Raw genomic sequence first — 12,888 nt, 5'->3', positions numbered from 1 at the left:
AAAATATGGGGTGGACGCAACCAGCCGTTGTCTTGCTGTTGCGGCCGGCATATTCAGGGGCTCCTGTTGTCCTTCCGACGTTGATTATTACTTAGGGAGGCCAGACAATGTGCTGGCTGATGATTGTTTCACCGGCCTGTTGAGGGTGAGTTTTTCTCTTTTATGCGTGCTTTCATTCTGTTGGATTTCTTCTTTTATAACTTTTTCTTTTTATTATTATTTTAGGCTGCTTTCGCCTTCCGTCAATATCGTTCCAGCCGTCTGAACGATAATGAGATGCAAGTGAAGATAAAGACGGAGTATAAAATTTTAAAGGGGAAGTATGATTCTCTTCACTCTAAGCATGGCGAATGCACTCGCAAGCAGGGTTCTCTACTTGCTGATGTGGACTTGTCTAAGGAGAGGAAGGATTCTGTTACTCAGCAACTGGCCCTTAAAGGAGAAGTCACTCGTTTGAAGAAAGAGGGTACTGATTTGGCGGCGAAGCTGATGGTGAAGGAGACCGATCATAACGATCTGAAGAAAGAGTTTGACATCATTGTTTCGGCTCTTACTGAAAAGCTGGCCGTTGCTGAAAGGAAGCTTTACTTAAAGCAAGGTAGGCTAGCACGTTAGAAGGAGAGGCGTCGCCGGAACACAAACCAGCTTGCTAATGACTTTACTGACTTCAATGAAGCTATCATAGAGACGTATTTAGAGTGCCATCCTGAAGGTGATGTCAGCTTTTGTATGGCTTTCCTTCTGGGGCTAACAACGAAAGTGAGCCAGATTCTCCTTCAAAGCAGAGAAGAGTGATGAAGCTGCTATTGGCTCTACTGAGGTTGGCGAGAAGCCAGCTAAAGCTGTTAATGAGTCTGCCAAGGTCGGTGAGATGACAATCCCTCCATCTTCTGTTCCTGGTTTGGGGGGAAGTCCTGAAGAGAAGGACTTCGGTTTGATTATTTCTTCTGAGCGCCCCTTTGCTGCTCTGGATTTGCTGGATCGTCCCGCTGATTTAGACTCTATTCTTCCTGGGACTGATCCACTTAGTCTTGCTGATGTTCCTTCTTCCACCCGTTCCGGCAACCTTGTTGTTAATGCTTCTACTTCAGTCAGGCGGAGTTCGCAGGAGGGGTTATCTGATTCGACTGTTTCTGAGAAGGATAAGGAGGATAACCTTGAGAAGGTTGAGCAGGAGACCAAGATTTAGGTGTTTTTCTTTTTATGTACAGGAATTTTATTTTCCTTTGTAATTTCTTGAGGACATATTTTATCCTTTTTTAATATATGTTTCTTCTTATTATGCTTGTTTCGCACTTTATTATTTAAGGAAACGTCTATCATTTGCTTCAGATTTTGTTTAATCCTTTTATTTATTGGCGATCTAAACTTAGATCACGTATTTATTTTTTTTGCTTCTTTTTTAGGGGTCGAACTCGTCATTTCTCCCTCTTGGAAGTCTTTCGAATAAATGATAACTTACAATAAAGAGACAGTATTTGTGAAACTTCCTTGTTCGAGCAAGGGTAAATTAAAATACTTGGTCATGAAACATCACTTTGGAGGAATTCAAATACAATAACTGTGATGAAGTATCACTTTGAGGAATTTAAATGCATACATTGTGATGAATTATCACTTGGAGGAAACTAAATATGTATTTCTAGGAAAAATGGACCCTATGAACTAATAGAAAATATATTGGGTGACAAATTGTCTTAGAGGAAATTTCTAAATCTTTCTTAGGTTGCTTGCGTTCCAAGTACGGGGGATAGTTCTTCCAAAGGAATTGGTGAGCTTGAATGTCCCTTCTTTGATGATCTTGCTGATGTTGTAAGGTCCTTCCTAATTGGGTTAAAGTTTTCCGCTCCCTGCTTCTCCCTTCTTGATTTCGGTCTTTCTCATGACGAGGTTGCATAGCTTGAATATTGTTTTCTTCACATGGCTGTTGAAGTGTTTAGCCATTTTATGCCTGTAGGCCTCCATTCTGATATATGACTTATTGATCTTTTCAACCAAGAGATCCAGGTTGTTCCTTAGTTCCGCTTCGTTTTCTTCCAAGTTTAGTTGACTGTCTTCGGTTCTTGGTGTAGGTGCACCGATCTCCACTGGGATCACAGCTTCTGTTCCATATGCTAGGGCGAACGGAGTTTCGCCTGTTAATTCTCTTGGGGTGGTACGGTACATAGGACACTGTAGAGTTCCTCTACCCATCTTCCTTGGTATTCATCGAGCCTTTTCTTCAATCCTGCCAGTAAGATTCTTTTGGCCACTTCAGTTTGTCCATTTGATTGTGGATGGTAGACCGAAGTGAACCTTAAGTCGATCTGATATTTTGCGCAGAACTTTCTGAACTTAGCTGAGTCAAACTGCTTCCCGTTGTCCGTTATCAACACCTTTGCGCAGGTTTGGAATACCAAAGGTGTTGATAACGGACAACGGGAAGCAGTTTGACAATGGCTAGGCTCTGTTGTGTGATTTTTGCCAAGAGTTCCGCTTCTGTCCATTTAGTGAAGTGGTCGATTGCCACCACTAGGAACTTCCTCTGTCCTGTAGTCGGAGGGAGCGGACCTAAGATATACATTCCCCATTGGGCGAAGGGCCATGCACTGCCTATTGGCTTCATTTCCGATGCTTGCTTTCTCGGCACCAAAGCGTGTTGTTGACATGGCCAACATTCCTTCACCAGTGTTATCTCCTGTTCCTTCATTGTGGGCCAATAGTAGCCCTGTAGTAGGGCCTTTCTGACCAGGGTCGACGCCCCATCATGTGCTCCACAGGTCCCCTCATGTAGCTCCTTTAGGATGGAATCTCCTTCTTCTTTGTTAACACATTTTAGCCACGAATGACAGAATGATCGTTTGTGCAGCTGACCATTGTACATGCCGAACTTGGATGATAATATCACTATCTTCCTTGCATCCTTTCTGTCTTCCCTCTTCAACTTCCTCTTGAAAGCTGGGTTGTCGTTTGATTTCGTGAGGGATGTTCTTCATTGATTCGTAATTTTTTGTTGCAGCCCACTTCGCCAACTCATCTGCTCTTCCATTCATTGCTCTGGGTATTTTCTATAGCGACCAAGATCGCCCATTGGTGAAGAAAAAGGCTTTGGCTTGCTTAGCGTACTTCTTTAATGTGGTTTCTTTTACTTCAAAGCTCCCCGATACCTGGTTCACAACCAGCTGTGAGTCGTTGTATATCTGAGCTTCTGATATGTTAAGTTCTTCACATAATTGTAGTCCTGCTAATAGTGCCTCATATTGTGCGACGTTGTTGGAGGCTGGAATTCGAGCCTAGCCGAGTATTCCATTTGGACCCTCCCCGACCCTTAGAGTATGACGCCAATTCCTGCTCCTTCTCTAGAGACCTCCCCGTCGACGTGTATCTCCCAGGGGTTCGTCTTGTTTTCTAATGGTTCCGCGAACGTTAGTTCTGCAAAGAAATCGGCTAATGCCTGAGCCTGCAGGCTTTCCGGGCTTCGTAAGTAACGTCCAAGCTCCTTATCTTGACAACCCATTCTGTTATTCGCCCGCTTGTTTCCGCCTTTTGAAGGATCTTTCTTAGTGGTGTTAGTCAGTCCGGACAATGACCTGGTGCCCCTCAAAATAATGCTTGATTGTGGCGGTGTATACACATAATGCTAATTTCTCCAACTTCGGGTATCTTAATTCTGCATCCCTGAGCACTTTGCTAATGTAATAGATCGGGAAGTGTTCCCCCTCTTTCTCAGACACTAGTACTCCTACTATTGTTTCGTTGGAACATGAGATGTATAAATATAACAGATCACCCGCCTCAGGTCTTGCCAGGAGTGGAGGTGACGAGAGGAAATTTTTCAATTCATCAAACGTTGTCAAGCATTCTGCTGTCCATGTGAAGTTCTTGAAGTTCTTGATCACTTCGCCAAGCAGGACATGAATCGTCCTAGAGCGGTGATCCGACCGTTGAATTTCTGGACTTCGTGTATGCTTCTGGGTGGTGTCATTTTCAAAACTGCTTCGATTTTGTCTGGGTTGGCTTCAATCCCTCGCTGAGAAACCATGTATCCCAGAAACTTGCCTGCGGGTACCCTGAATACACATTTCTCTGGATTTAGCTTTAATTGGTACTTCTTTAGTGTTTCTAAGACTATTTTCAAATCTGCCGGGTAATCTTCCGCTCTGATGCTCTTAACGATCATATCGTCCACGTAGACCTCCATGTGTTTTCCTATCTGATCTCTGAATATGGAGTTCACTAGTATTTGATATGTGGCACCTGCGTTTTTTAAGCCGAAGGGCATCATCTTGTAACAAAATAGCCCTTAGTCCGTTACGAAAGCCGTGTTCTCCTGATCTTCTGATGCCATGGGTATTTGATGGTATCCCGCTTTTGCGTCTAAGAATGCATATAGGGCATGGCCCGCTGTGGAGTCCACCAGTTGATCGATGTTTGGCAATGGGAAGCTATCTTTGGGACATGCTTTGTTTAGGTCTGTGAAGTCTACACACATTCGGCAAGTGCCGTTGGACTTTTTCACCATTACTACGTTCGCCACCCATCGAGGGTAATATGCGTCTTTGATCACATGTGCTTCTTTTAGCTTAGTGATTTCTTCTGCAATAGCTAGCTGTTTTTCGGGCGAGTGTCTTCTTTTCTTTTGTACCACGGGTTTTAAATTCGGGGCGACGTTCAGCCGATGGCATATGACTTCCGGGTTTACTCCTACCAGCTCGTTTGTGGTCCAGGCGAACAAATCTTTGAGGGTTCTGAGATTCTCTGCCAGAGATTCTCTGACTTCTGCGGCTAGCTCGTCTCCCACCACTATTTCTTTGCCTGTGAACAACTCTATTTTTGATGTTCGTCCATAGTGCTCGGCTCTTTCTGTTATTTTTGGGGGCTCCATTGTCCATATCGGTAGTGTTATATGAGCTTTTTTTAGGGCCGTGAAATATGCTTCCCTTGCCGACTTTTGACATCCTCTTACTTCTGCTTCGCCTTCTTTTGTTGGGATCTTCATTAGTAGATATCTCATGCAGATGGATGCACATGTATTATGTAAAAGCGGTCTTCCCAGGATCGCGTTATAGGCGAACTCCATGTTGACTACCATGAACTCCGTTCGGACTTATTTATAGATATCGCCATCCCCCAATTGGACATCTATTTCCAGCGATCCCTCCACATGTACAGATTTTCCACCAAGCCCTACTAATGGAATGGATACTCGTGTCAGATTTTCCTTTTTCAGCCCTACTCTGTTAAACACTTCCATCGTGATCATGTTTACCGAGCTTCCCGTATCTACCAACATCCTAGATACTTCGAAGTTATTGAGTCTCCCCTTTTACCACTAGAGCGTCTTCGTGGGGCAACGACAAGCCATGACCGTCGATCTTTGAGAAAGATATACTTCCGAACCTCCTTACGTCCGGTGCGCCCGAACTTACTAAATTAACCGTTCTAGCTGCCTTTTTCCTGGTGGTATTACTGTCTCCTCCTGTTGGCCCACCCATTATCACATTCACTATGCCTGCTGGTTCCGGTATGGGTCTTCGGGGAGCTTCTTCCCTGCGCTCCCTCTTACGGTCCACTTCAGCTTCTTTGGTTTCGGCATCCCTTTTTATAAACTGGGAGAGGGACCCTCTTTCTATCAATTTTTCAATCTCCTCCTTTCGGTGCCAGCATTCGTCTGTTGTGGCCGTTGTGTTTGTGGAACTCGCAGTACTTGTTGTTGTCTCTTTTGTTTGCTGATGCAACGTTCATTTTCTTCGGCCATCTGACTTTTTCTCGATTGTCTTTCACCCAGAATAAAATGTTGGTTCTAGTAGTGTTTAGGGGGGTATATCGCCTATCTTCGTCCGTTTTTCGCTTGCCTCTAAAACGGTCGTTTCCTTTGTCTCCTAACGTTCTTCCATTGGGCGATCTCATTCGCCCTATCCCCATTCCTTCTTTCTGAGGATGATCCTTCCTCTGTTCTTCCTCCATGTCGGTTTGCTATCTCTCTTTGGCCGTCATCCACTCTAATTTGTGTGTGTGCGATGGTCATTAGTGTAGTCCATTATCTTGGCGATTTGGCCAATAGTTCTTTCCGTAGATCGGAATTGGTGGTTCCGTTGAGCAACGCCATATAGGCGATCTCCAGACTTTGATCTTCTATCTGCATTGCTTCCTTATTGAACCTCTCCATATATTTTCTGAGCGTCTCCCCGTCTCTGCATGATAGCCAATAGGTCCGTTGACATCTTTTTATGAGGTATGCAGGCCACGAACTTGGCCTGAAACAATCCTGAGAACTGTTTGGATATTATCACCGATCCTGGTTTCAAACTCTGGTACCATTCTTGCGCCAAGCCTTTCAGAGTGGTGGGAAGAAGTTTGCACAATACATGATCCAGGTTTGTCTGAACGTTGATAAGTACTTGGAATTTATGAACATGGCTCTTGGGGCAGCCTGTTTCGTCATAGGACTCCAGATTCGGAGGATACTTAAATTTCGCGGGAAATTCATGAGAGATAATGAAATCCGCAAGGGGTGAGAGTCACTTCGGAGAGAAATGTCCACGTCTTCACATCTTATTCCGAGCCTGCTCATAATAACTTGGCGGACTTTTTCTTCTAGATGTTCTTCTCTATCTTTGGGGCGAGTTGTTCGCCCATCCAGTGCTCATCATCCGAGATTGGTATGGGGGTGTTATGTTTTTTGTGGAGTTTTCTATCACTTCTTCTTGCCGTATTGATTCCTTCCCCTTGTCTTGCGACGCCGACTTCTGTGCTGACAATTTCCCTGGTTCTGGCCCTTGTGATTGCTGTGACACTGTCTGCTTGATATCTTTGAGTAGACTGGTGATCTCTAGGAAAGCTCTGAACATTGCTTGATTGTTGACCGGTTCTTCACTAGGCGACCACTAGCACCTCGGCTAGCGGATTCGTTTGTCTTACCGCCTGTGGGTCACTTGTTTCTCCCTCTTCGCTGCCAGGAGGGAACAGATTCAGGGCGGGTGGCACATTCTCTCCGTCCCCTCTGTTGGTGACCGGCAGATCCTTTGGTTGCAAACTGTGAAAAAATATCAAAAAGGAACGACGAAACTAATAAGTTCCACGCTCACCGCACCAAATGATACAGGTCAAATTTCAAAGGTCGCCTGTACTGTTTTCCTGCACAAGTAGCAAACGTAAGCTCAAAGGACCTCAGGCTGGTTTTGCCTAAAAGCCACTCTGATGCTTAAGTCAGTAGGGTTTTTTGGTAGGTAAATGAGTATATGTATTTGTGTCTAGTTTTTACGTACCTCCTCAAGCATTCCGGGGGCTTCTATTTATAATGAATTCATGGCGGTTGTTTTCTAGCAAATCGTGGGTTTATCCCACGATTTCTGATAGTGCTCAGGGCACGTTTCCCGATTATTTCGGGTAGTGGGATGTGGAGAGAATAAAGTTGGCGAGGTCTGCTTATATAGCTTGATAGGAGAAGTCTGTTCGAGGCACGATGGGCGAGCTTAGTATTATCTAGGCGATGCCTGGAGTTCGGTTATTTGCATGTCGATATCAAACTTGACCACTTGATTTCAAGTTAATTAATTAATATTCTGGTAATCCAATTTCATGAACTCCAACACCGATGGAGTTAACCGCCATTGCTGAATATTAAAACTAAAATTTCCAATTTATTTCATGACATAATTTATGTATGGACTCTTTAAAATAAGAGTTGGAGTGGGAATGTTATTAAGATGATAAAAGTCAAAATAATTTAAACTATTTCAATGAACTATTATTTTAATTTTTATTTTATATTTTCTATTAAAAAAATTTATAATTATAAAATTTAAGTACCAATTAATTTTTTTATTAAAGTATTTAATAAGATAACAAATTAACTATTATTTCAATTTTATTTGATAATTTGACGAGTCTCACTACGAGTCAAGTGTGAAACACGAGAAGTTTTTAGTGACAAGTGTCTTATAAATATAAAATAAATTTATCAATTATAAAGAACTACCACTAACATATGAAGTTGAAAAAAAAAGGTTATAATAAGAATTTCGCCTAGTAGCTTAAACCAGCATATAGGTGTTACTTTGCCGGCATAAAGGTGGAAATAAATAGGTAAAATGGACCAGATCATGAAAGTTGTAGGTAGATCCTCTAATATAGTTATGTCTGAATTTTCGACTTTTGAATCCAAGTGTTTTGAAACTATAGCGGCTAAGTTGCACTTGTGATTTTGTTTGAACTTAGAACTTAGAACTAAAGTTATGTTTTAGAAAAATCATTAAAATTTTGCAGCTATGGTGTAAAATTATAAAATAAAATGTTAAAAAATCATTACCTGATTTAGCTGCTCAATTCTAGATGCCTGCTTCGTACAAATATCCTAAGTATATATGCCAAGACTTCCTGCCTCATCAACAACATGAATACCGTGAGATCAAACTTAAGGAATTGCAATTCTGATTGTTCTGATGCCTATGAAAAACTTAAAAAGTCTCTGCATAAGCTATGCAAACTTTCACATGCATTTTTTCCCTTTAAAACAGACGTCTGATTTTTCTCTTATAAGTTTCTCCAGTAAAAATGATACCCGGGAAAAAGAATTTATAATTCATTCATTCTTTAAGGCTCCCCTGCCCCTGAGTTACTACCTCACCATCATATATATTTACAACCACTTCAGATATATACATATCAACCCAAGAAAAAGAATCATGTTCCTGGTATAATGGAAATGATTCATCCTTGAAACTCAGAGCGAGCCATTAAAGCAATAATGAAACCAAGTGCACCCCTACGCTACAATCCACATACCTAATGGAACATAAAAATAACTTGGTATTTTTAGCATTCAATTAGGGGGGTTTCTATGCCAAAATTTGCATGGAACAAAAATTGGTCATCAATGTTTTATAGTGTGCTGCATTCATCAATGACACATGAGAAAAACGAATAACAAGACAAACACATAAATCAACACCAACCTGTCAAATGTTGTATCGGAAAATAACACATTTGTATTACTCCACCAACGACTTCAAACACAAATCAATAAATATTGCAGAAAAAATAAATCTTGACAAAAATGAGTGCTCTCGACCTTAAAGCAACGAATACTTTAAAAAACTACTGCAGATATATAATATTGCCTAGCGATAATCTTTAAATATTGGAGAAAAATCAAAAAATTACTTGAGAATACCATCACTTTGCATACTAGCACAAAAAATCGTCACTGAGGTTTGGATCAGCTGCTTCCACCGATCTGTTTGACCTATAAAGTTGCCACACCTGAATTCAAATAGTGAAAACAATCCGTTATATGCCCAAAACATGTTTCCGTTTCCAAAACAGAGATTTTAGAACATTTTTGTTTATGTGCATATATAACAGCGTTCAAGTCTGTGTGCTTTTTTGATGGACATGACAATGGTTATAAAAAAAAAGTTATGAGGACTTACTGTTTTAGTTTTGGAGTATTTGTTGTCTTGAGATTGTAATGGGAAAATAGAGGACTGATAGTATTTTGTATAAGAAAGAACTAAAATATGGTTGCAAGTTGTAAAATGAATTTTATGAGTTACATTGTTCCTGCAATTCCAATGCTAAGATGACTATCGGCACCAAAACATCTAACAAGTCCAAAATCTGAAAAATTTGGATTGAAATTCTTATCAAGAAGAAGAACATCACTACTTTTTGTCTAAGTATTTTTCGCTTTTGAGAACCTCCGTGAAGATATGCAAGTCCTTATACTGTTTCGACGATTATATTGAACCGCTGCTGCCAAGTCAGAGTTTGAGATTTATGCTTCTCTGTATAGATGAGTCAAATCACCATTAGTACCTACTACTACTAAGGCATCAAAGAAGTTATGCACTTAATTGAAGATGAAAATCAATCTATTCACAGTAACAGTGCCTATATACCGGATACCCAACATATACTGAACCAGCTTCTCCTTGAACTAATTTTCTTGATGCATTGAATTAATCCGGTTGCCTTTTGGGAGGAGCTCATATGAAATTCAAAATTGTTTTTTAAAAACTCTTCAATGTTTTCCAGTTCTATAAGCAATGCAGTGAAATTAGAACATTAAAACCCTAGAGGCTGCTACCACAGAAGGTGATTGTAGCATATTCCGCAAACTGAGAAAGCCTAACAACTGCAGCTGCTGCTAAGACTATAGCAATTACAACTTCTAAACTATAACCAGAGATTCAACAAAGCAATTACAATATTAAAAATGATATAAGAGAAGTGTAATATGAAATTAAAAAATAGCTCACTAAGATCAACAACATCCAATGATACCTTCCACCAGACCTCAATTATGAAAGTCAACACATGTGACGCCTTGAGCTCTTGGAATTTATGCTTGTTGCCGAGACTTTTTCTACTTGATAGGACCTGAAATTTATAAGCAAAATTTATCAAAACAAATGCAAGAAGATGACTGCAATCAATGTACATAGATTAAAAAAAAATCACGCCAACTAAATAAGTTTCCCAAACATTGAAACCCTGAAATATAAGATTGTCTCATATATACTGTCCTCAGTCAGATTCTCAACATGCAGAGATTGGAGAGCAAAAGAAGAGGGGGAAAGGAAAAATAAATTATGCACATGTGTATTGACAAAGCTAATGAACATATATCTCTATAATTACTTCAAGATAGACATCATAGCATTCTACTCTACACAGTTGGATGAATCATATTCCATATGGATAGTAGTAGAGGACAATTGATGAGATAGAGTAGGATAAGCAACTGAAGCTATTTTCACCTATAATCAACCAATTTGGTTGCTTGTCACCTTGTGGTAACTGAGCATCGATTAGTCCCATAAAAGAAACCAAATTTCAGGACTGTTACCAATTAGTAATCTAGGGTCGTTTCGCCAAATTTGATAGACTCAAGCAATTTGAAAACCACAAAGCATACTCATAATCCCTTCTATATAATTGTATCAAACCTAAACATTATAGTAAAGATTCGCCAAAAGGGGAACCTAATCACACACTTTGCAAAACACTAGTGAGTTCAGCCTTACCAATTGAGTAATGCGCACACAGGTAACTAGAAACCAAAGAAAACACAGCTCTTAATCTTGGAAGGCTCATTAGGCAGATAATGATAAGTCATGAAACCAAGCTGTAAAAATAAAATTCTAATGTCTAAATTCTCAAACCCCAGCAAATGATCTAACTTTTCATGAGATACTATCATACTACTAAGCACAAAACAATCTGTTTTAACAAAAACAAATAAGTTCAACTAAAATGAAAACCAAATCAATATCATACAGCAAAAGAATATCAAAATCCTTAACAAACCAAATAATACCTTTCCAGAAGCAGCAAAAAAAACCCGCTTCGGACACTCCAGTTCATTAATCAATTCAGATTGATGAATTCGCCTCACTAACCAAGCAGTTATTTGTCCGAATTCTAAAATTTTTTATGTTGTTCAAGCGAATCCCCAATATTGTATATCTGAAATTGTAAGAGTTCATCACTATACAGATATACTTATAAAAAACAAAGGTCTATACAGAAGAATACAAATCATAATTATTTTAATTAAAACAATGAACAACAATAATTATTATTATAATGAGAAGTTATTCATATAATAAGATTTATTGTAACCTACTAATGTGCATTGAACAACTAGCTTGTCCACATATTCCTGCAATTCAACAAATTAGCAGAGTAAATCAATCAGAATGTTCAAATTAAGGTTTTCCAATTACAACAGCAAACAAAAACCATTTAAAAAGAATAAATTACAATCAAATTAAACCAAAATATACAGTCATACTTACTGATTTGTTGCAGTGAAAGAGTGAGAACGAGAGGCAAAGAAGAGAGTTTCAAATGGTGAGGCACAGAGAGGGAAGAGGAAGAGAAAATATGACCGTTGGGAATGATTCAAGAGGAAGAAGAAAATGTTTCTGTTGTGGTAATAATATAACCGTTGGGGATGATTCAAGAGGAAGAAGAAAATGTTTCTGTTGTGGTAATAATATAACCGTTGGGGATGATTTAAGAGGAAGAAGAAAATGTTTTTATTGTGGTAATAATATGACCGTTGGGGATGATTTAAGAGGAAGAAAGTGTTTTTATAGAGGTAATAATATGACCGTTGGGGATGATAAAAGAGAAGAAAATGTTTACGTTGTGGGTAATAATATGACCGTTGGGGATGATAAAAGAGAAGAAAATGTTTACGTTGTGGGTAATAATATGACCGTTGGGGATGATTCAAGAGAAGAAAAAATGTTTACGTTGTGGGTAATAATATGACCGTTGGGGATGATAAAAGAGAAGAAAATGTTTACGTTGTGGGTAATAATATGACCGTTGGGGATGATTCAAGAGAAGAAAACGTGTTCGTCGTGGGTAATAATAATATGACCGTTGGAGATGATTTAAGAGGAAGAAAATGTTGTTGTAGAGGTAATAAGGGAACAGATTTTCGCATCTTATAACAGCTCTCCCTTCTATAAGATAATCACTCTTGATGCAATAATATCAATAAAAAAAACAATAAAATTTGAAACTCAAATCAGAAAGCACCCATATATTCCTCATAGTTTCTTTTATGAAATTAAATTATTGGTTTGTATTAGTAGTTCGTTATTACTTAATTTTTAAATATATATTATTCTCACCATTCTACAATAGTTTTTTTTTTTTTTGAGAGAAACCATTCTACAATAGTTAATTAAATTTATATTAATATTTGAATAATGAAATGGTACATTTTTATTACGATATTTTAATTGAAAGAAATTAACTATTTTTAATATTTAATTATGTTTCATATTATTGTAATATAAATAAAGATATTTTTAAAAAACATTGTAAAATAATTTTAGAAAACAAATAACTTATAATTTCAAATGTATAAAAATAATTATTATTATA

The 12,888-nt window shown here is 38.9% G+C and overlaps 1 long non-coding RNA gene across 4 annotated transcripts; it reads right to left on the bottom strand.

Annotated features, from left to right (window-relative positions):
* Positions 1 to 8,048: 8,048 nt before the first annotated feature.
* Positions 8,049 to 12,430, bottom strand: LOC126671767 (uncharacterized). Of its 4 annotated transcripts, none has more exons than XR_008790281.1 (6): positions 11,784 to 12,430; positions 11,608 to 11,647; positions 11,303 to 11,451; positions 10,267 to 10,362; positions 9,414 to 9,767; positions 8,051 to 9,243 (listed from the first exon to the last, which is right to left on the bottom strand). It is a non-coding gene; the product is annotated as an uncharacterized LOC126671767 (long non-coding RNA). The 4 variants fall into 4 exon arrangements; XR_007639116.2 differs by having other exon boundaries at positions 8,744 to 9,243; positions 9,537 to 9,767; XR_008790280.1 differs by having other exon boundaries at positions 8,049 to 9,767.
* Between the last annotated feature and the right edge of the window lie 458 nt (positions 12,431 to 12,888).

The sequence above is a fragment of the Mercurialis annua genome, linkage group LG3 (genome assembly GCF_937616625.2).
Source record: "Mercurialis annua linkage group LG3, ddMerAnnu1.2, whole genome shotgun sequence".
Taxonomy (NCBI): Eukaryota; Viridiplantae; Streptophyta; class Magnoliopsida; order Malpighiales; family Euphorbiaceae; genus Mercurialis; species Mercurialis annua.
The sequence above is the reverse complement of the archived record's forward strand: the minus strand, read 5'-3'. Positions and strand labels throughout refer to the sequence as shown.